Source organism: Cydia pomonella, chromosome 3 (assembly GCF_033807575.1).
Source record: "Cydia pomonella isolate Wapato2018A chromosome 3, ilCydPomo1, whole genome shotgun sequence".
Classification (NCBI taxonomy): domain Eukaryota; kingdom Metazoa; phylum Arthropoda; class Insecta; order Lepidoptera; family Tortricidae; genus Cydia; species Cydia pomonella.
The window spans coordinates 8,992,709-9,015,926 of record NC_084705.1 but is presented as its reverse complement, the minus strand read 5'-3'; the positions used below and the strand labels follow the sequence as shown (position 1 = coordinate 9,015,926).

At 36.0% G+C, this 23,218-nt stretch overlaps 1 protein-coding gene across 1 annotated transcript in view; it reads left to right on the top strand.

Moving 5' to 3' along the window:
- The first annotated feature begins 1,354 nt into the window (after nt 1–1,354).
- Nucleotides 1,355–23,218, top strand: part of LOC133515985 (homeobox protein abdominal-B) — a 135,004-nt gene continuing 113,140 nt past the window's right edge. Inside the window, exon 1 of the mRNA XM_061848639.1 lies at nt 1,355–1,665. The gene's annotated coding sequence lies outside the window, so the exon portion shown is untranslated. The remainder of the gene's footprint in view (nt 1,666–23,218) is intronic.

Here is a 23,218-nt window from a genome sequence, read left to right as displayed (position 1 = left end):
ATGCCCTCACGAAAACAATAGTAAATTATTTTAGTGAGGTGCTTCAATTAAAATGTTCGTTTGCGTTTTATAAGAGTTTTTTTAATTAGTGAACTTTTGTTTTAATGACTGCTTGGCATTCGAACTTAATTTAATATTGATATTTAATGCCTGTCAGCTCGTTACTTTCTTAAATATGTAGGTACTTATATGAACACCTTTCTACCAGTTAGACGCATGTTCTTTTTTGCTAGGTAACTATTAGGTATTAGGTATTTATTACTTAGGGACCTAATACCCTTTTCTGGACGCGTCTTCGCTTAAAAACTAGCTTTTAGCAATTTCAGAAATACCTATTTAAAAAGTATCATTAGATAAATGTCTAAAACACACAATGTTGGAAATGCTAAAAAATCAACAAAGTTCTACTTATAGTTTGCACGATATGGCTGGCAGTCGCTAGTCAGATCATGAAATAGCGGCGTTTCATGATATGCCTTAGATTGAAAAATTTACATATACCTACAAAAAACTCTATAGCCTTTATTGTAGCTCGCCGTCACAGGAAAGGGAGCGTGGTTAGAGAATGTACCTTGTACCTACTCAACTACTGTTTATTTTGATAATGAATGTTGTACCTACGCTAATTTCGCACAATGAAAGTTTACGACGTTGTATTACGTTGTAGAACCATAGTGCGCTGACTGCCGTTTACTTTTATTAACATTACCTCACAAGTGTTTTAATTAGCATAGTTTCCTTGTTCTAATCTCATAGAAATCTGAGTATGCAATTAAAATAAAAACCGCAATTAAGTGTGGTGTGCCTTATCTTCGTAATTTATATTCGTGCGAATCACTTTGACAATCGGGTTCGGGTTGAAAAAGCGAAGAATCCACGAAGGGTCGATGATACATTTCCCTCGTCCCGAGTCGACTGTACATACCTATGTCGCCATGTATAAGATGAAAGATGAGGGACCATTAGGGCTGCCACCTAAGCAGGACGGGGACACTTGACTTTTTACAAATGTTAAACGTTTTGATTTTTACTCGTATACTATAGTTCGTGTCACCCACGATGACGCGCAGATTTGTCACATGTAACCTTTTATTACATGACAATACGAATCAATAGTCGTGAATGACACGATCTATAGGCAGTTAGCGCATTTTCATAAAATCTAAGTTTATATTTACTAGATAGATAACTACTGTAGATCCTGTGCAAATTTTTAAAGATTCGTAACTTAACTAACCTTATAGGATAACTGAGAAAACCACCTATTACGTTTAAAGAGCTACAAACTACTTAATGGGTAAGTAATAAGAACGATCGAGATCTAAGTATATCAAAAACAAATGGCATACCTTTTAAACGGAAGAGACATGATCGCACAATTCGCACATGGCCTATGGCCCTACATGGCGCGGCTTCACAGCAGAGGCAGCCCTGGCAGGCAGGCGGCGCGCGCTTATCCAAGCAGTCGTCCCGGGCCGCGGGCCGCCCGCCCAGTCGCGCCGCGCTCGCCGCACTACGTCGCTCGCCTCCGCGCCGGCAGCTCGCCGTTCAGCTGCTCCGACAAAACCATAAACTATTAGTGCACATAATTAATTTACAACACAGTAAAAGTGATGATACCAGTTTATCGACTATAAATCTGTGTGTTGTGATCGCGTGTCGCAGGTAAGTGATAATTGCTCAGTCGTTGCCGCGCCGTTTGCGGGGCAAACAGTGACAGTGTGAAACGCTGTTGGAAAACAATGCGTCGGTAACCCTTTGGCTGTCGTTCGCGTCTGTTTGCGTTAAGACAGTTGTTTGCGTTGTACGTTTTTTGTTTTGTGCGCGTTCGTTACACGTTGGGATTTCTAATTTAAACCAGTCTTTGAAAATGCGTAACATGTAATGGTTTGCGACTTTCTACTTTACGCTACGGTCGTTCGCTATAATACCTGAGTAAACTAAAAAATACACCTTAGATGGTGGATCACAGTGTACTTCAGCATGCTATTCAATCCACTGGTGGATCGAGATAGTGGATTCTACTGGATAGAGGGTAGTAAATACGTCTGCGTCAGAGATTGTGCCAATAGGCAAGGTAAAGTAACGTGCTTGTGGTTGTTACGCTATACGCCTACGTTTGTCTAATTAGTTCAGTTAAAAAGTAGGTAATCGAATAGCAAGACTACCAGAAGTCCAGAACCTACCTTGGCTTTGAACTAGGAGCTTCTCCTATTTAACTAAGTACAATAATTGAGAAAAGATCCCTCATAGAGATAAGTTCGCCTTTGGACTTTCTAATGTAGCTATATGTATCTGCTGTTAGTGTTACCTCTCTATATAAAATGTTTATACATATGTACTTATATTTTGAAAGTCCGACGGACAGGTCTCTAGTGGTGTCTAGTGGTGGTCTAGATGGCTTTAGTTTTCGCCCACTTGACGGAGTAGCGAATAATATATTTCATTAGTGACGACCAGTCTGGCCTAGTGGGTAGTGACCCTGCCTACGAAGCCGATGGTCCCGGGTTCATATCCTGGTAAGGGCATTTATTCGTGTGATGAGCATGGATATTTGTTCCTGAGTCATGGGTGTTTTCTATGTATTTAAGTATTTATAAATATTTATATATTATATATATCGTTGTCTAAGTACCCTCAACACAAGCCTTATAGAGCTTACTGTGGGGCTTAGTCAATTTGTGTAATAATGTCCTATAATATTTATTTATTTATTTTTAATTCGCAACTTGTACTAAGTAGATAGATCCAAAGATTGTAAGTCCAAATTTGTACGGCAAGGTAGGTTTATATTCAAATTTCGCCAGAGTTTTCGTGGACGAAAGCTAGAGCTGGACGGAAACTAGCGCAATGACCCCTGCCTACTTATCTAATTCAAGTCGAATTTTTCTGAGGTGTAGGTACAAAACTTAAGTAGATAACGCTCTTGTTTCGTGTAGGTCCTAACTAGATTTACAGTACCTACAGTTTACATATCTACCTACGTATTAGGTAAATAAATTACTTGATAATAGAGAACTATTATTTTTTGTCGTCATAAAATTAAATTATAAAAGTACTATTAGAATCAACTGAAGTATTTTTGAAAATATTAAATTATTTCGGTTTATAAATTATAAGGGGACTGCATTAACCGAACTTCTAATAGTAAAGTTTATAAATCTTACTTTATACTTATTAGAAATTTCAAATAGGGAAGGTCTATCTAAACAATTTACATTGCTACACGGGCTTTAGCTATAAATTAAATACCTATATAGGTATTTACCGTAAATTACAATAAACAAACTTATGGCACCTTAATAACGGCACCTATGTAAGTAAGGCACCGATATCAGGGCCATCAGCCCATCACAAATATTTTTCAGAAATCCGTCTGGATTTTCTGGCTTTTCATTAATTTAGTAAAGCACGTCATAACGCAAGACAAAGATCAAAGGCGCCCGCCCGACATCGCGTTTAGCCAGACATCAAACATGTGACATGCCTCACATGCCTGCGCCCGACGCGACGCCTCCGCGCTCGGCCGACGGTGCGATCAACGCCTGATTTGCATGGACTTGTTATGAGTCGCAATTGGTGATTTACAGCAGATGTATATACCTATGAACTTTCTAGTACTACAGTGTCTACTCCTACTTATAGATTCAAATAAGTACTTAGATATCTTGCGAGTATAGGTACTTAATTTAATACCTATAAGTATAGTGCCACCTACGCGCGCTCAGTTGCCAGTCGGTGGCGGTGCGTTGGACGCTGAATTTGCATGCACTTCCTTTACGCAGGCTTGCCCTTATAGGTACCTACCTATTTCGACACGTATAAAATATTCATATCTTGCAGTAAATATATGAACTTCATCTAGAAGGAACCTAAGTTCTTACCTACTCTAAACCTGCGACACAAATAGGTACCTCTATACTCATAAATTCCATCGTTAATGTCATAGGTAGGTATACTTATATTATCTATATACTGACAGGTTCAGACAGAATAAGAATTATAGGCAACTGACCTAGATAGGTAATTAATTACCTTTGATTTATTAGTTAAGTACATAAATATTTAAACAATTTTAAACGAAACAGGATTTTATCGCGTGCACTTAGGTACCTACCTACTTGTATTGTTTATCCTGACGTTAAGAACATGATATTTCGTTGTTGATCTGCACCTAGTGTCGAACCAAACCAGCTCTGCATGATACCGTTTGCAAAGACAGATTGACAGCTACCTTATACATTTAAATACGGAACCCTAATGAACTGTCTGGACCACCATTCGACCCGAAAAATATTAAAACTTTAATGGGCAAACATGGATTTTTTATAGCAAAAATGACCAACGTTTTCTTTTAATTTAGTAAAGATTATATTAGTTTAAGAGAGTCGTCAGAAAATAGTGTACCTACCCAATTAGCGTAAATTGTTAAGAAAAGTTAATCGCTGTCAGTTTTGTAACGACAATTAAGCATGAAATCTTTATGGAAATCAACTTTTTGCCTTTTTTGCATTGGATTATCGCTTATAATTTAAGAAATTAACACCAACACCAAATTTTCGTATTTATTGTTAGTACAAAACTGACAGCGATTAAGTTTTCTTAATAAGTCACGCTAATTGGGTACACTATTTTCTGAAAACTCCCTGAAATCAATATTCTAATAATTAACTTAAATAAAACTAGCTTATGTAGTTACGAGTATGATTACTTGCAAATATAAATATATGACGTTCCACTGTAACGTTAAGTACCTTATGCGATGCTACGCGCCGACCGCCATAAGGTATAGACCGCGAGCCAGCAACAATTCCCATGACCAATCGCCTCCCGGCTGAAAACTCGTGTAGTGGTTAACGGCTACGTATGATGAACCCTCGTGGACGTCAGCTGCCGCTCCGTTGGTGGGTTGAGGAATGGCAGCCACGGAAACACGTAAAACAAAAAAATAATTGTCATCGCCTCCCGTTTGATTCTTTGTCAAATAATAGTTCAGATGCCGTTGTTACTTTAAAAAATAGTCAGCCGGTTATATCGCGGTGGTAAGGACATCAGCTGGTCGTTTGAACACGTAAAAAATAAACGCTATGACTTTTATGACAGCAATAACAAATCATGAAACTTTGCATGTAGCATTTCATCAGGCGTAAACGCCAGAAAAGCCATCGTCGGATTACGCAATTAATTTGCCGCACATAAAGTGGTAAGGCGCATATTTTTTACATGTTCATTTTACAGCTGACGGTCATTCCACCGCGATAGAACCGGCTAACGGCTAAACTATCATTTGACAAAATATCAGCCGGGAGGCGATGACTGACGAAATATGCTCCTGGCCCGCGGTCTAGTACCTTACTCATGGTACGTCACATATTTACATTTATATCCACGAGTCATCTAAACCAAAACATGATATAATATCTGGCTGAAAGATAACTCTTTGATGTCTACATGCCTGGTGTTCCGAGCCTCAGTGTGAAACTATGAAGTTTTCATTGATAAATTGAGACAGCGTTATAATATTCATAAAAAAGATTTATTGCAGAAATTTGTTTTCGGTGTCAGCTGAAAATTGTTTGTGATAGCCAATTTGTGAAAACAAAAATATTTGTATGAAAATAATAAACTGCTGAAACTAACCTAGAAAAGGCTAAAAATTTTCACTGAACAATTTTGTCGCATTTACGAGCTTTCCTGAATAGATAATTACTAATTAACTAAATTATGATTTAAAATCTATAATTATATACATTGCATTCGCTTTTATTGTAGGCAGGAATTTATTGCATTCCTATGGGTAATCTATGCAGCAACTAAGAATAATGAAAATGATTTATAACCAAGTGCAAGTTAATTACAGTTAGTTTGCACTTGGTAGTAGGTAGGTTGTAAAAGATAGGGTAATGGTAGGAAATGATTATATTATTAACTGTTGTTATTACCGGCCTAACCATCAGAATAGCTCCCGGAGTTGAGGCGCATGGAAGAGCTCAACGAGGGGAGGGAGGGTTTTTAGGGCTGGCAACGCGCATGTGATTCCTCTGGAGTTGCAGGCGTACATAGGCTACGGAGACTGCTTACCATCAGGCGGGCCGTATGCTTGTTTGCCGCCGACGTAGTATAAAAAAAAACTAATTTCCGTAACATAGGTAGCATTAACCTTATCACAGTGATAATCAATGAGAAAGTCGCTCGGGAGCTCACAGGATTCACTGTGACAAGATATGAAATTAAATTAAAATTCCTTGATCTACTGAAAAAATGTTTCCCGCCTGTGCAAGGGCGTTTGTGCGTAAAAATTAAGCTTTTGATTCTCTTAAGTTTGAGGTGTCTACAGAAAAGACGCGAACGAGTTAAGCATACAATTAAATGTGTACGACCCAGGTACCTGAATTGGTCTCTATTGGCCAGCAGTGCCAGCACAATTTAATATCTATTACTGCACAATGTGCAAAATGAAAGTAGGGAATTGTTGGTATGGTTTATTGGAGAAAATATTTTATTCCTAGTTCCCGCAGCATTACACTTTAAGTATAACTTAAATAAGAGGCTCAATAGCTAGCTATGTTCATGTAAAGCCCCGTTTAATGTAACAACAAATCGTAAAGCTTGACTCGAATCATTCAACTCAAAACTTGACCTCCATGCCTATTAATTTTACTGCTTCAATGTTGCACAACTGACTAAAGATAGCTCTAATTCACTACTTGGGTGTCTACTTTTATGTTATAGGGCCATATTGCGTTTATAAAACTATAAATTGTTTTATTTTGAGTCAAATGGCTTTTGAAATAAAGGCGCCAATGTTAGTTTTCGGCGCACGTGGTTGAACCGACCACTATACGTTTACGGGTGTCATTCATTTGGCGAATCCTGATCGTGATGAACAGATTTAAATGATGGAGTTTATATTTGTAAAGGTGTGTGGATAAATATTCACTTAAGGCATCAAATCTATTGTATATACCTACATATAGCGTTCTAGTTTTAGAATACTGTTATCCAAACAATATTACCTTTTTACCCTTTTCTTTGTAGGTAACGTACCTATTATCAAAGATGCCTAATTGCCTATGATTATATTAAATTACCTATGCCGCCTTTTCTATGATTATAGTTCAAAAAATGTCTGATCGTCGGCGTCGTGTTCATAAAAACCATCAATAAACCGGACGAGTAGTCCTGTAGTGAGTGTAAATCTGCACATGTGTAATAGAACTACCATTCTGACACCGACAGTGTTGCCATTTGAAAGAAAAAAAAATGTTTTTAAAGTAATACATATAGCCTGTCAAGCCATATCCGTCAGTAGAAAAAAGCGGCTAAATTAAAAAATGTATACTTTTTATACTGACAAACTTGTTTAACCGGCTATATCAGATATAATTAATGTAAAGCCTATCCAAAACTTGCATGAAAAGAGACAATGTCAATTTTTTAATAGTGGCATTTACTATTTTTATTTATTCGTCTTAATGTAGGTACATTATGATTTATTTATCGGCGAAATGATTACGGCTGCGTACTTGCGCAGCGTGCCTATATTGTACACAAACAAAGGTGTGACGAGAGAGTGACACATTGACCCCATGGTCCTGTCTATTGGCTATAATACTCTGGAACATCAATTTGACAGTAGGTAGAAATGGGTCCGAACTTACAAATTTCCAGGAATTTCGATTTTATCATATCCTTAAACATGCCCGGAGAAATGGCAAATCAAATTGTTATACGTACCTAACCTACTACAGAACTCAATTCGTCGACTCACTCACATGGTTTAGGAATATAATATTTCATTATATCGCTAAAACAGTCTAAGTGATATGTTATAGATAGTTTATAGGTAATGAAATGACAAACAGAGTTGGCTGATTTGGCGTCTTTCGTCATTTCACTAAACTAACCCAAAGATTTTTCCTGAGAAATGATAAATGAATCGACCTTGGGGATTTGATGAAAGCAAGGATGTAGTACCTAGGTAATTTCCCTGCGACATATATCGGTATATAAAATAGAGTAACATATATGTGAAAAAACTGTTATACTGAAGTATCCGTGGCCTTAAATAAAAACAGATAAGTCTGCATATACAGCAACACTGAAAACCGCCGCCCGGACGAGTGAAACGGTTTCTAATCAATATCCAATCAGCGCGCGCCGTAAAGTTAACTAAGCGGGAAATTAGCTGCGGCCGCTGTCTGCGCATGCGTCGAACAGGTTTTTAAATAAATTCAAAATGCTTTTACTCGTTCCATTACCGGCGCTGCGACTGAGGTTGGTTATCAGGCAAACAATCAGACAGATTAAAGCTGATGTTATAGGTTTTTCGTATTCTTTTTTTTCATGGCGAAATGCCTGAACTCACTCGAATTACATATATCTTAAAACCTGCATACATTTGTAGAATACATCGCTGAATTAAAAGCTAGATTATGAAATAATACCATGTCGAATCTCGGCATCGTAATTTTATCAGGTCTTAGATACTTATTTAAAAAGCGGCTAAGTGCGCGTCGGACTCGCCGAATGGAGAGTTCCGTACCATTTATGACGTATTAAAAAAACTACTTACTAGAACTCGTTCAAACTAATTTTCGGTGAAAGTTTGCATGGTAATGTACATCATATTTTTTTGTTTTATAATTATCTTATTTTAGAAGTTACAGGGGGACATTTTATTTTTGAAGACCTATCCATAGATACCCCACACGTATGGGTTTGATGAAAAATGAAATTGAGTTTCAGTTCTAAGTATGGGGAACCCCCAAAATTTATTGTTTTTTTTTCTATTTTTGTGTGGAAATCTTAATGCGGTTCACAGAATGGGTACATCTACTTACCAAGTTTCAATAGTTCCGGAAAAAAGTGGCTGCGACATATGGACGGACAGACAGACAGACATGACGAATCGATAAGGGTTCCGTTTTTTGCCATTTGGCTACGGCCTCAAAGAGCCTCATGTCGGGTACGTTCGGTGGAATGCTCCTAATATACCCTACCTTACTAAAGTTCATTAAGTACTTAAATCTAGTACTTAAGTAGGTAAGTAAATCCAGAAAAAGAAATATTTTGTAGGTACATGGCACCATAGTTTCTAAATAAAAGAAACTATCAACTCAATTTAAAGAAACAATTGACAGATTTCCATATCAATTAATTTTAGACACTATTTCTATTTTTATAATTCATATAGAACAATAAAGAGTAGGTAATTTGACCGTCATTTGCTAGTGTTACATATAAATTCCATAGTAGCAAATCGTTTTGAGAGTTCGTAAAAAAGAAACTGATTTGACTAGTAGTCAAATACCCTATAAAAAGTGGTACAAAAGTCTAGCTAGCCATATACATAATTAAGAAAAAATACTTATGTACATTCGTTCCACAAGTGCACCTTCTATTTATATTTACCTGCTTATTGATAACTTAAGGCTGCACCCGACGCCAACGACCTCGCGCGTGTCGGCGGAGCTTATACCCCTCACCGCACCACCTGCTGTAAAAGATCGAGCGCGCAGAACTATGCATACGTATATATTAAAATATCACACCATCACTCGTTAACACCGTCAGCTACCTACCATTCTAACGGCCCGATTCGAAGAATGATTAAGACACGTTTAAGACTTTGGAAAGATCTTTAAATAAATAAATAAAATATTATAGGACATTATTACACAAATTGACTAATTGTAAGTCCCACACAGTAAGCCTCAATAAGGCTTGTGTTGAGGGTACTTAGACAACGATATATACAATATATAAATATTTATAAATACCTAAATACATAGAAAACATCCATGACTCAGGGACCAATATCCATGCTCATCTCACGAATATATGCCCTTACCAGGATTTGAACCTGGGACCATCAGTTTCGTAGAAAAAAAATCGTTTAAAAGATCGATAACTAAACGACATGTCATATAATTGACGTTTATTTCGATTCCGCTGTGATCCCAATAAGATCTATCTACGATATTTCTAACGTCAAAGTGACATTGGTTGCCCGAATCGAGCTGCTTCTGTCAATTCTACGATATACAAACGATATCTAAATGAGAACTTATCTCAACCAGAACTTATCGTTATCGTATTTCATTCTTCGAATCGGGCCGTAAGTGTGTACACAGAGAAGACAGGAAAAAGGAAATTAATTATTCGCTTTCACTCAACATTTTATTGCATACGTACCTACATTAGTTAAGTAGACAGGTACCTACCTACCTATCGATATTTATTGAGAAAGGTAGATATAACTTTATGAAGAAATCTTCTTACATACACTTCGCAAGTGTAGGTAGGTATACACCGGTAGGTAAGTATAATTAGTACTTATGTAATATTTAGGTAGATATATATATTTTTAACAGCGTACTTATCAAATAGAAGTGCCTACGTTAATCTATTTCGATGTTTTAAATATTAAAATAAATTTGACCCATGTTTTTTTGATTTATTTTTGGTTGATTTATTTATTTATTTGACATCGTTCATCGTTTATTTTATTTTTCAGTTAGTAATGTTCATACAGAGTAGTTTAGGATTGTTGATTTTTAGTATTATAAAATTATGTTGAATGAACTTTAAAATAAAGCTTTAATTATGAGAAAGAAATGGTATTTTAGTAGTTCCTAAATGTATGTACGAAAATATCGATACGAATAAAGCTAAAAATATGAATACACGACTTTTTGCCCATATATTAAGGTACTGTATACATATTTTTGGCACATCTTTCATACCGATATTTTCAGACGTGACTGTATCTATGATTTCTTCAAAAAACCGTAATTAACACTTGTTTCTATTCTATTACACTTTTAAATGATCTATCGTAAATATACCCCTAGGTACCTATGTGCCAAAGACCCTGCTGCTGAGTGCCTGCTTAAATCAGCTAAAATAGTAATTAAAAGCCATGAACTTTTCTGTCAGCACTTTTTTCCTGACGTGATGACTTCTTCGAGGCACAGGTGGATGCAATGCAGCAACTCTTGTTTTATTCCTACTTGCGAAATTTTATGTTGGACGAAAACTAGAGTTACTAAAGCTGAACGGCAAACCAGCTGGATGACCCTATAAGTTCAGACAACCAAAGTCGTAGATTGTTTACCAAACCTGGGTTTACTAAACACTTGCGTAGAAGTGTAAGAACACAAATCACCGCATTGAGCCAAATGGCCAATAATTCCTGCGTTATGAAGTTTTGAGTTCATAAATCGAGTTAATGGCCCTAACGTTGTTGTTTCTCGTAAACGGTACGAATGGACACTAAACCAGTCGCGGGTGACGGGTTATCACAAATTACTCGCTACTAAGAAGTAAACTAGCTATTTACTAAACTGTCCTTAACCTAACTTGTTGTACTTACATATTTATTTATTTTACATAATGGTGTTTAATGATATACCTATTTGAAAATATTTAGGGTAGAACAGGGGTAGGTGCGTTAGATTTCCTCCAATTATAGGAGTTGCCAACTTTGAAATGCAAAAAAAAATCTTAAAGTATAGTTACTTAAATGTACCTTTTCTGTTGCTCATATTGTCTATTTTAGGTTAATATTACTTGACTATAAATAATATTTATATTTTTTCCAAGATTTCTATGAAAACCTTCATAAAACTGATTATTTTTGGTTTTATTACTTATAAGTATACATACGTGCTAAAGATAATACTTAAAATAGCTATTCTAGCTATATCTAGCTAATTAAACTTTCCATGGACATTTCCAGGCTGCACTTTTTTTCTTGGTTTTATCACATCTGAAAGCCACGGATGCGAAGCTGCAAATAATATATTTTATTTTTAATTTGTTAATAGGTGGCGCTACAATACCTAGAGTACTTGAACAAAAAAATCAAATCATAGACAGCGCAATTCACTCCGTCAATAACGCTTAGGTTCTTAGCTACTCTAGCGCAACTCTGGAGAGATTTGGAACTATTATTTATAGCTGACAGCTGGACACTTTTGCAACAGTTCTACCATAAGAGATGCCACTCCTCTTAATTCCACACTCCATATTGTAATTGCTTCATAACTACATCAAAATCGATTTGGTAATGACATTCAAATTTGGAGATTCTGAGAAAAAAAAACTGAAAATAAAGCAATTCCATCTGCCCTCTATTCTAATATCAGTCGAGATGCCTTTTTGTTCGATATGAAATGTCAATTGCATACAATTTTGACATATCTCGCATGTTAGTTTGTATCGAATCATACGGAAATAGGCCCCCGACTCTAGTTTGTCTCTGAATTAAAAAAATATACGCAATTCTTTGTAAAAACTCCGCGCTACGCCTAGTGGACGAAAACTAGCACTGTAACGCTATCCAGTTAGCGTTGAGCGGAACTTCCATTAATTAGTAACTATTAATAATTGGAGGCCTACTAAAATCGTGCGTGCTAGCTAGCACGTAGGGAGGAACTGGCGGGCGTGATTCACAAATAAGTACCTATCCGCAATATTAGTAGGCCCCTAATATTATATTTTATAAAATGAAATAGGTACCCACACCCGCCGCTTTTCCCCACAACGGTCCTAATAATGCGAATAGACGCGATCGGGCATAGGAGGGTAGTTAGGTAGGTACCTACCTAAGCTCTAAAGTTACCTAGCCTCTAGCAAGGCAAGGCAAGGCCTATAAAAATATCTCCCATTCCATTCTATTTTTTTGAATCTTTATTTTGACAAACCAAAATGGTAGTGCATATGCTAATGGTAGTACATATACCTACCTACCTCACAACTAAATGTAATACCAATAACATAAATACGCGCGGGCAATAAAAGATTACAGCTACTAAGTATTTTTAAAGTGGCTTGGGTACGGTGGCAGCTGTCATCTCCATACACTTTAAAACGCAAAATCTCGCAAAATTGTAGGTATTGAAATTACATCTGTCACCGTACGTGCCTAAATTGTTCGAAAAAAGTCACTAAAAATTTACAGCAACGCGACCATATTCATAAACATATCACAAATGCTTGAAATTATAATATCAACACTAGTAGCAGAACACAAAAACACTGCCATCTTGTTAATTCAAGAGACGTCCAGGGCACCCACTTTATCATTCCGGGTATCGGAACTGCCAATCTTCCAGTCCATCAATTTGATTTTACTCCGCCCCTCCCGCGCGCCTGATTGGTTGTCTGAAAAGATGGCAGCAGCAGAGGCGGGATCGTTGAACTGGATTCGGGGGCGTGGCCCGAGATGTCCGGCCCTTTGCAAATGGCGCCTAATTCCGACCAATAGCGTGACGAGACTGACAATGGCCTTTCGAACTTGAATTTCAAAAATATGGGTCTCAGATTCTTCAAAGGCTTAATTATTTTAATTATTACTGAGTGTTTCAGGTGAGTATTCGCGTGTATATGTTAATTATTTTTCTCAGAAATGCAAAGGTATAAGTAATAAACTATTAGTAATTGGTAATACACTAACACCATAAGCGAGCTAATAGTAAATATTAAATAAGTAGGTAGGACCTAATATATTTTATGCCTAAGGGATCTGGGTTTCATCATAAAATAATAACTTAGTTAATGCTTAACACTGATCTAGACAGGTTAGGCCGCTAATTAATTATTAACTTTGCAAGTAAAATTGTAATATTTAATTTGTCGCCTTTTTAAAAAAATATTCAAATTTAATGACATCTATACTTACTTATCATAGTTATCTTCCCAACCAACTGGCTTCGAGCTTTCAACTTTTGGATGTGACAATACAAAGAAGTTCACAAAGATTTCGATAGATGTCACCGCTTTCTTAGGCTCAACGGCATTAATGTCGTTACTTTTTTATAGATGGCGCAATATGCACACAGGGGTCCCTCTTGGGACTTCTTTCAACTTGGGATATCAGTGTTAAGTTTTTTTTTTGTTTTCATTGTAGGTTCCATTTCCCTATCGGTTACTTGGCTATTAGGTAGGTATTTTACGGTAAAGGTAAAAATACAATGATTATATAAACTTAGCTTTTTTTTCTGTTATCTTAATTCATATTTATTAATAATACAAGAAAGGAAAAAAAAAAACAAATAGAATTATATAACCTATAAAACTTAAAATCTAAATTTAAAAATAAAACAAATCCTAAAATAAATAATTAAAAATTAAGCTTATAAATCAGTACAAATTATATTGATTTTATTACATTTACAATATTATTCAACATGAATTAAAACCTAGTTTTCATTTAATGCGACATCTGTCGCATCCGTCTGGTATAAATAAACCGCACCGTAAGGGTCCATGTTTGCCACAGGGGCAATTAATGCGTTTAATGCGTGGTAGATGGCGCTAGTTATTTAAAATGCCCAAATTCGTAAAAAAAAATTTCGTTTCAGACCAAGCTAAGTTGCCAGCGACTTGAGAGCACAGCCTGTGCAAGTGTTAAGTAAACGTCATAATTTCATAGAAGTTTGACGTTCGCTACCTACTTGGCCTGACTCTATCTACGCTCTACATCTATTATGAGATTTATGAGTAATTTCAATAAGAGTTGGCCTTTTATGATTTTTGGAAATGTCTACGTAGGTTAGTAGGTAATGACAATAAATAATAAAAATAATAATTTAGCCTATATACTTACGTCCCAAGTACTGCTGGGCACAGGCCTCCTCTCATGTGCGAGAGGGCTCGGGCTATTGTCCCCACGCTAGCCCAATGCGGATTGGGGACTTCACATACACCTTTGAATTTCTTCGCAGATGTATGCAGATTTCCTCACGATGTTTCCCAAAACAACAAATGTCAATAATCAAATATTAAATAAAGTTACGGGTTTCATATACCTACAGCTAAACTCAAATTCGATAAGTAAACAGATAGACAGACAGTTGCTTGCGCATTTCAAATATTAGTAGGGATTGTTATACATATACATAGGTAGGTAAATACACTTTGCGCTTGAAATAAACATATGCACAGCCTATCTCTATCAGGTATCTGCCTTATCTTACAATTTAGCTCTACTATTACTTTATACTTAGATAATTTCATGGGCAGTAAGTATCTATAGTAGGTACGTATGTTTGATCTTTATTTAACCAATTAAACTTGCTAAACTTAATCATAAAACCTAACTACCTACTTGACTGAGGGCTAAATTTGAAACGTTTGACTCCATACCGATATGGTAAAGGTAAAGGTAAAGATTAATTCATAAGGACTGGCGTTCAATATCTACCTATGGCAATACCTCTTAAAATACAGTGATGCTCTCTAAAACATTTCTGTGATCAGGCTGCTGCTATGATGTTGTTTGTTTTATTTTTTTAAATCCTATTTCCTTTTATAGTTAAAATAAATATGCAGACAAATAAGTACCAATCTATAGCTTTCCAGCAACGCTATCCACCTACACATAAATGTGCTATCTTACAAAAAGGTACACTACATACCTACCGCTCTAAAGATTTATCTCTCCAATTTGTTTTCCTAGCCCTTAACTTCAAGCAGTACAGGTTATAATCGCTTGGCTCTCCGAACAACAGACGTCACGTAGATGGGGAGGGTGCAGGGTGGTTTGCTCAATCGATCGGCGGCCATTTTTGGTGACGCATGCGTAGTCCACGACCTGCATTCTTGTTCCCTTAATCTAATCCAAATTATAATTATTCAATCAAATTTCCAGCGCATCACGCTTGCGCATACACTCGTTCAAATTCGTATTAGCGGAAGTGAGTGCGCATGAACTAATACAATTAAAATCGAATACCAATACGTCATAAATTGTTTTTAGGAATTGTCTTTTCACGTTACGTTCAATTCATAACTAGTTCTAGAGATGGCGTTAATTTCATGCAATTTATTTTACAATGGGATATTTATCCCCGGCTATCTACGAGGGATGACATTGGATGAGCGTCCATTGTATGCGGAGCACAATGCAATCCGCAATAAAGAACGTAAAATATATGTATCTTCGTTACCTTCAGTGTCGGATTATCATACCTATATTGTCAGGTATCTTTGTGTAGTCTAGTAGGCACGTCCGTACTTTATGTTCAGTGAGTCAGTGACTTCCAAAGAATGAACGAATTTTTTATATGTATACTTAGGTCTTAAGTAGGTAGGTAGGTTTTATTGTATTTTGTTAAGTAATAAAACCAATAAACAAATAATTGCCCACCTTCCTTCATTTAGGTACATATAAAGTATCTACTTACGTAAGCTATCAATAAATGTAATATCTGTAACTTATGCTACTTTTTATGCCCGATTAGAAACAAATTATATAATGCATGCTAACTGCCTGAGTTCGAAACATTTAAGTTAAGCCTATTGAAGCAAGTGATCTCAAAATTAACTATAAACCAGTGAGTATTCCTAAATACTTACTTATTGGTACATTTCATTTATCATAAATTGTTAATACATTCTTGGGTACCTACATAAGTAGATAAAATATTAATTTCAAGATACATATAATACAGCCATTATGGCGTTAATAAATTGATATAAATCAAAGTTAGATACAGGTATGTAGGTAGATGGTAGGTCCTTAGGAGTTAGGTATCTTATATCTAATTAAATGATTAAAAGCTTTCATGCTCTGTTTTGCGGAGTTTAAGTAGGTAATTGAACTGTTTTAAATTTTTAATATTATTGAAGGAATACCAAGAATATTAACGTGATGTTTAAGGATAAGGTAGTTTTTCTAGGTTAAGTACCTACTTACCTATATTTTTTAAAGATTTTCGGATGGTTTCCTTGAACCTTTTTCAAACAATACTTGCCTACACAGTGTTACGGCCCGATTCTAACTTTAACGTATCAAACATTTGCTGAGAATACGATATGGATTGGATACGTTTCTTCAACGTCATTTTTGACGCTGACATATCTAATCCATATTGTATCTTAATAAGGTTTTATAAATAACCTTTTAGTTCCTAAAAAGTTACATAGGTGTACATTGCATTTTCATGAACATTTTAACAAGTTTTCTAATATTAAAAATGCAATCGCTATCTAGTGTTGAGGCGACTACGAAATAAGTGGCCGTAGGCGTAGCGCGTCGCGACGGCAGCGTAGAGCGCGGCGCCGTCGGGAATGGTTATTCGATTTCATTTCAACAAAATTAAATATCTTACTACATTTGCTTTATTACTGACTTAAATGTGTGGTAAATACTTATTTTGATACATTTTTGTTTAATAATTACAACAGCTATTCTGGAATAAAAATTTGGGTTATAAATTAACCACTAAAAACATAACCATCAGGCGGGCCCTATGCTTGTTTGCCGCCGACGTAGTATAAAAAAAACCTAATCCAAAATGAATTATTAAAAGTTTGAGCAAAATTATAGGTATTAGGTGTGCCAAAAGCATCTACCATCCTCAGAAAGCTTCATAAAAAGAGTTATGTATCTATATATTGTACAATTAAACGGATGCAGAGGTATCTATTTCTCTATTTGGAAAAGTTCATACGATACCTACGCTACTATTGATGCTGACTGTAACTATTGTTTTGAATTCCCCGCCTAATACTAACCATAGAAAAACTCATTCACGGATACATACAAATAAAATTCACATCCCCGAGGCTACAGTCTAATTTTAGTCTTTAAACTAAAATTTCCGCATTTTAACCCTGCACCAAAACTATGAATAAATATCAAATGGACCCTTTGGGTCACATTTACTTGTAAGTCCCATTTTAAATTAAAAAACTTATGACATGGGCATAACTCATATGTATACCATGCCTAAAAGCTACCAAATTCGTACCCAGTCTGCATCTTTGAACTTCCTACTTTCGTTAATATCTACACTTGTCGTTACCTACCTTTACTTGTGAGTATCTTACCAAAAACTATTGCATATCTAAAGTAAGGGCCAGGAGGGTCGGTTTTATGCGCGTTATGAATAACGCCGCACTGCCAGGCACCAGGCCCTCCCGAGGGACGACCTTTTTGTTACGCATAAAACTACTAACACAGATATGGGATACATATATATGAATTAGGAAACGTTTTTTATCTTTAAACTAAAATACATAATACGTATCAATCATAATTAAAACAGTTGTTAAGACACCTACCTAATCTTAACGTCCAGATGATTATGAAAAAATACTGAAGCCGTGTGTAGAACCTTGTGTTCAGCTCACCACTGATATTACGTAGGTACCTGAACCTATACCTAATACTTAAAATACAGAAGGTATTTAAATAGCTTAGATAGATAATAGGTCACATTAGGCATTTTTCATAAAATTTGGACAATTTCCATAGTTCAAGCAATTATATTTGCATACTTACTCTATAGATATATATCTATATTTTCCAGGTGTGGATCTTTTTTTCCTGAATTACATACCAAACTCGTGACTGCATTAAAGTACACGAATTTACTTATTTACTTTTATTACATTGTAGTTCATTCTTACAATAGGTAGGTACCCCAGGCTCTCGTTTGCATACCTACTCTCCAACTTCGTCCGTGCAAGTCTATTGTAGGTGGATATAAATATAGCCCAGGCGTGCTGCGCCAGCGCCGAGGGATATTTTTACAACGAGGGCGACGAACGCCACACACCCGTGCTACAGTTAGGGACTTCGTATTAATATTGGATGTAAGAAAAAAATTGAATCGTTAATGCAAACATTTCAAGAAGTTTTACTTTTGTAATTTCGTAATGGTAAAATAACATGGCTCCAGACTAGAGACGACTTTATTTAAATACAGTGTAAACTCTATACAGCGTCACTCGATGTAACGATTCACTCCCTATAAAGTGGATATTTGTTGGCTATATAGTTGGTTTACCTTGGTATTAATTTCTCTCTATATAACGAAAAGTTCATATAGCGTCAAAAAAAGTCCGGTCCCTTGAGTGTAGCTATACAGAATTGACACTGAATATCTAACGATTTTTTACCCATAACTGCAACAAACGGAACCTAGATTCATGTAAATGAGATAATTTGCAGTTGCAGACTGCAGACGTAATAGGAATAGGTACGTATATATTACTCCACGAATTTAATTCTTTACGTATCTTACCAAGCATAAAACATGTACAAACCGTGCACCTAGGAGAATACAAAGCCTCCCGGCGTCACGTGCAGTAATAAAAGTGTGCTATCAGAGGGAGCGACTTTTCTTACATTTTCCTTTGCCTTTACGTGCCCGCCGGGACGGGACGTGACGTCTCGCTAAATTCTGATTATTTCAAAAGATAGGAACCTCGTTACTTTTGTTCGCATATTTTTGTGTAGGAACTTAAGAGGCTGTCAATACCTAAAGCGCGCACACTGTCTATTTCTATCGGAGTAAATGAGATAGGACTGTCGCATGTTACTGGGCCTGGGCAAGGGAATAATAAGAAAAATATATAAATAAAAAAAAGTGTATTATTAGTGTAATATTTGACTCGACCACGGTTTAGATATCAATGTTTTGAAATTGTGATTTTAATTGCAGACCCATAAGTCAAAACAATAAAGACATAGAACCGTTTAATTGTGATTTTAAGACCAATCTTTGCAATTATTTTCAATCGAGCCGATTTCGTTCAATCATGTATCGAGTACAACCACAGTCTTTGAAATATAATTAATATGAACATATATTTTTCTTACTTGACTAAAACAAATAGTCTTTCTTAAAAAACTGTTTAAGTAACATCAATTTAGGTAAAGGACATTGGGTGTTGACAGCCTCTTACGATATAAATCATAGAAAGCTATACCGATGTGACCTACTCACTTCCAAATGGCAGACAAATACTTACTTACCATAACGACGACCGGTCTGGCCTAGTAGGTAGTGACTATGCCTATGAAGCCGATGGTTCCGGGTTCCAATTCTGGTAAGGGCATTTATTTGTGTGATGAGCACGGACATTTGTTCCTGAGTCATGGGTGTTTTCTTTTGTACATATTAAATAAAAAAGTATAAATTAGGGATATTCTTACACATATTAACTAAGTCCCACGGTAAGCCAGAAGGCTTGTGTTGTGGGTACTCAACAACGATATATATAATATACAAATACTTAAATAAGTACATAGAAGACACTCGGGAACAAATATCTTTGTTCATCGCACAAAAATATTTAAGTAGGTATTTATATAAATATATCGTTGTCTAAGGAGCCTTATTGAGCTTACTGTGGAGCGTCCTATAATATTTACTTATTTACCTTGTTTGTTATCTAATTGCATCTTAATATTTAACTATATGTATAAACTACCTAAACTACTTCATTTGTACTTTTACAAGTAAATCATCGACTTAAAACAGTACCTCTAGTGTAAATTTATTCCATAATGTGACGTGACGTTCGCGTCTGCGTTAAGTCTCATTTTGTATGGAATTTTGAGTGTCCAAAACGTTCCGATTGGCGCGCTATTTCTAAATCCCATACAAAATGAGACTTAACGCACACGCGTACGTTACGTCACGCTATGGAATAAATTTACATTAAATGCTAAGGTTAATATGAGGATTTGTATGTTTATATGTAATAAAGTCGCTACCACGTCTCTCAATAACTTGGCTAGGTATATAAGTGTACTCGGATACATATCTAAAGGAGCGTCATTAAATTCCTCACCCGAAAACTTCGTTAAGCCAGAGATTTCAAAGTTAGTTGAAATTCAAATCGCTTACCCTTTTACGAGACTCGGCGGTGGGTCGGCAATGTCGGCATGGCGAGATAATTAAAATCTTACATCAATGACATTTATGCTGATGCTGAGATTCTGCTTAATGAGGTAGCGGCGCTTTGACCCACCCTTCCTTTTCGTTTTAGGTCGGGCGATCATGAAAATGGGATTATTTTGTTAATGCGAGATTAATCTATAGCGATAATTCCTACCTAAATGAGGGATTTAAAATATTGTCCTTAAATTTCGGTATGTTAAACATACCTATCCGGCAAGTTTTATTATATTGCCAGTGTACGTTATGTGTAGGACTTACACATATACACTGTAGGTACATAGATATGTACCTAGAATAAATTATAGAACAGTAGAAGGTACCACGTCAAGCAGAAGAATGTCTATAGGTACTAGGTAATTATCGCCTTTTAGTAACGGAAATGGTTTGCCACATTAGGTAACCAGTAACCAACGCATCGTATCGAGTCTTACGGCCCTATTCGAAGAATGAGATACGATAACGAATATAACTATAAGTTCTGATTTAGATCAGTTCTCATTTAGATATCGTTTGCATGTCGTATAACTGACAGAAGCAGCGCGATTCGGGCAACCAATGTCACTTTGACGTTGGCAATATCGTAGATAGATCTTATAGGGACCGTGCGCGTTGGAGGGTCTGCCATCTTGTGGCCTGAATCAGAACCATAAACATGTACATTTACACGTCACGTGTTTTCTTGTGCATAGTAGGTTCTGCCATCTTGTGGGCTACATCGGAACAATAAACATCATATTTACGCCTCGCGCCAAAAATCTGACGGCTCCTGTGCTGCCTCCTGCAGTTCATGCACGCTCCCTATTGGAATCATAGCAAAATCGAAATAAACGTCAATTTTGACATGTCGTTTAGTTATCGATCTTTTAAAGATCTTAAACGTGTCTTAATCATTTTTCGAATCGGGCCGTTACGCGCCCGCTTCGACTGCGTCAACTCAAACACCAAAGTCAGTACGAGGGAGATGCAATGTGAGTTAGTTTATAGTCTATTTTTTATCCCGTAGACTAAAATGACATTTCATGTGTTGCTAGTTTTTTACGTCTTATAAATAGTGATGTGCTACAACCGGTATTAACCGAAAATAAACTATTGGGAGTTACTTATATTAGAAAGTTTGTATCCAGGTCTATACGCCATATTTCTAATATTTAAAAGCGATTTTATTGTTAGATTAACAGTCATCTCGAAGCTCATAACGCAATTTTTAAATGTTTGAGTGGATTAGTAGTGAGTAGTATCATGTAGTGAGTAGATGAATTGAATAATGAATGAATTGTTTATTTTGAATCTAAAATTAATTTAATATTTATCCAAGATCAGCACTATTTGTTTTAAGCTGGTCACATTATTTCTACGTTTGACATTTGTTGTTGTCATTTTAGTCTACGGAATAAAAAAAAACAGTCTTTACACAGTCGCTAGCGAACAGGAAAGTCAGTGTCAAACCCGTGGTAAGGGTACAAGTGAGCAATAAGTTACGGGGACTGCTGTTTCAAACTTCCCATCATAATAAAGTGTTCAAAGTCGTTGAATTTATTTTCGACTAAAGCTGGCAATAAACGAGAATCCTCGTATATCATTAAATAACCATTTAATAGCTTTTAAAATATCTCTATTTGTAGCAGATTAAACGTAGCGAAAAGAAATCGGAACTCGATGACGTCTATAAAATTTTATATACAATTTATTAAGATTAAATTATATCTACTTATTGGAGCATAGGGCAACTTTGCAAGGGTAGCTTTGTGACTTTTGATATAGTATAGACAACTTATTGTTTAAATAAAGTATTAAGGGTGGGAACTGGGAACTTATGAGAAATTGCAAGGTATAGGTATAGGTAAGAACATACTTTGCTTGAATGAAAGTCCATATTTATTTTATAACCCGGGCGCATTTTAAGATGTAACTAAATTATCCCCAGAATTCTGAAATAACTGTAGCAAAATGTTTTATAGAGTTATATTGTAAGTTGTAAGGTAGGTACTTACATAACAATCTTGCATATTAACATTCGACTTAACATTACAACTTCGGTATCTTTTAATCAATATTTATATTGCTGTTCTTCTACATATGAACTTACGACCACAGCAAAGTATAGATTACCTGCAAGAGGGTTAAACGTTTTAGGCACTCAATAAAACAGTCCAGTGGGTCTAAGATGGTCGGCTTTTTATCATTTGTCACCATACCTGTCACGTTCTAACAAGTATGTAAGAGCGAAAGTGACGGGCATAGTGACAAGTGATAAAAATGGAACCATGATACCGCCGCAGTCAACTTTATTTTTCCTAATACCTAGTAACTATTTAAAAAAAAAACATGAAACTAATTTGACGGTTTATACTCACGTGTTTTTAGTCACTCACGCGATATGCTTAAAACCAGGTAAGTACAGTCGAGTTCATAAGTATGTTTATAGTTTTTTCACCTTATTGGCATGGGATGAAGACATGTACACATATTTATGAACTCGACCGTACATACCTTACTACAATTTGACGATATCG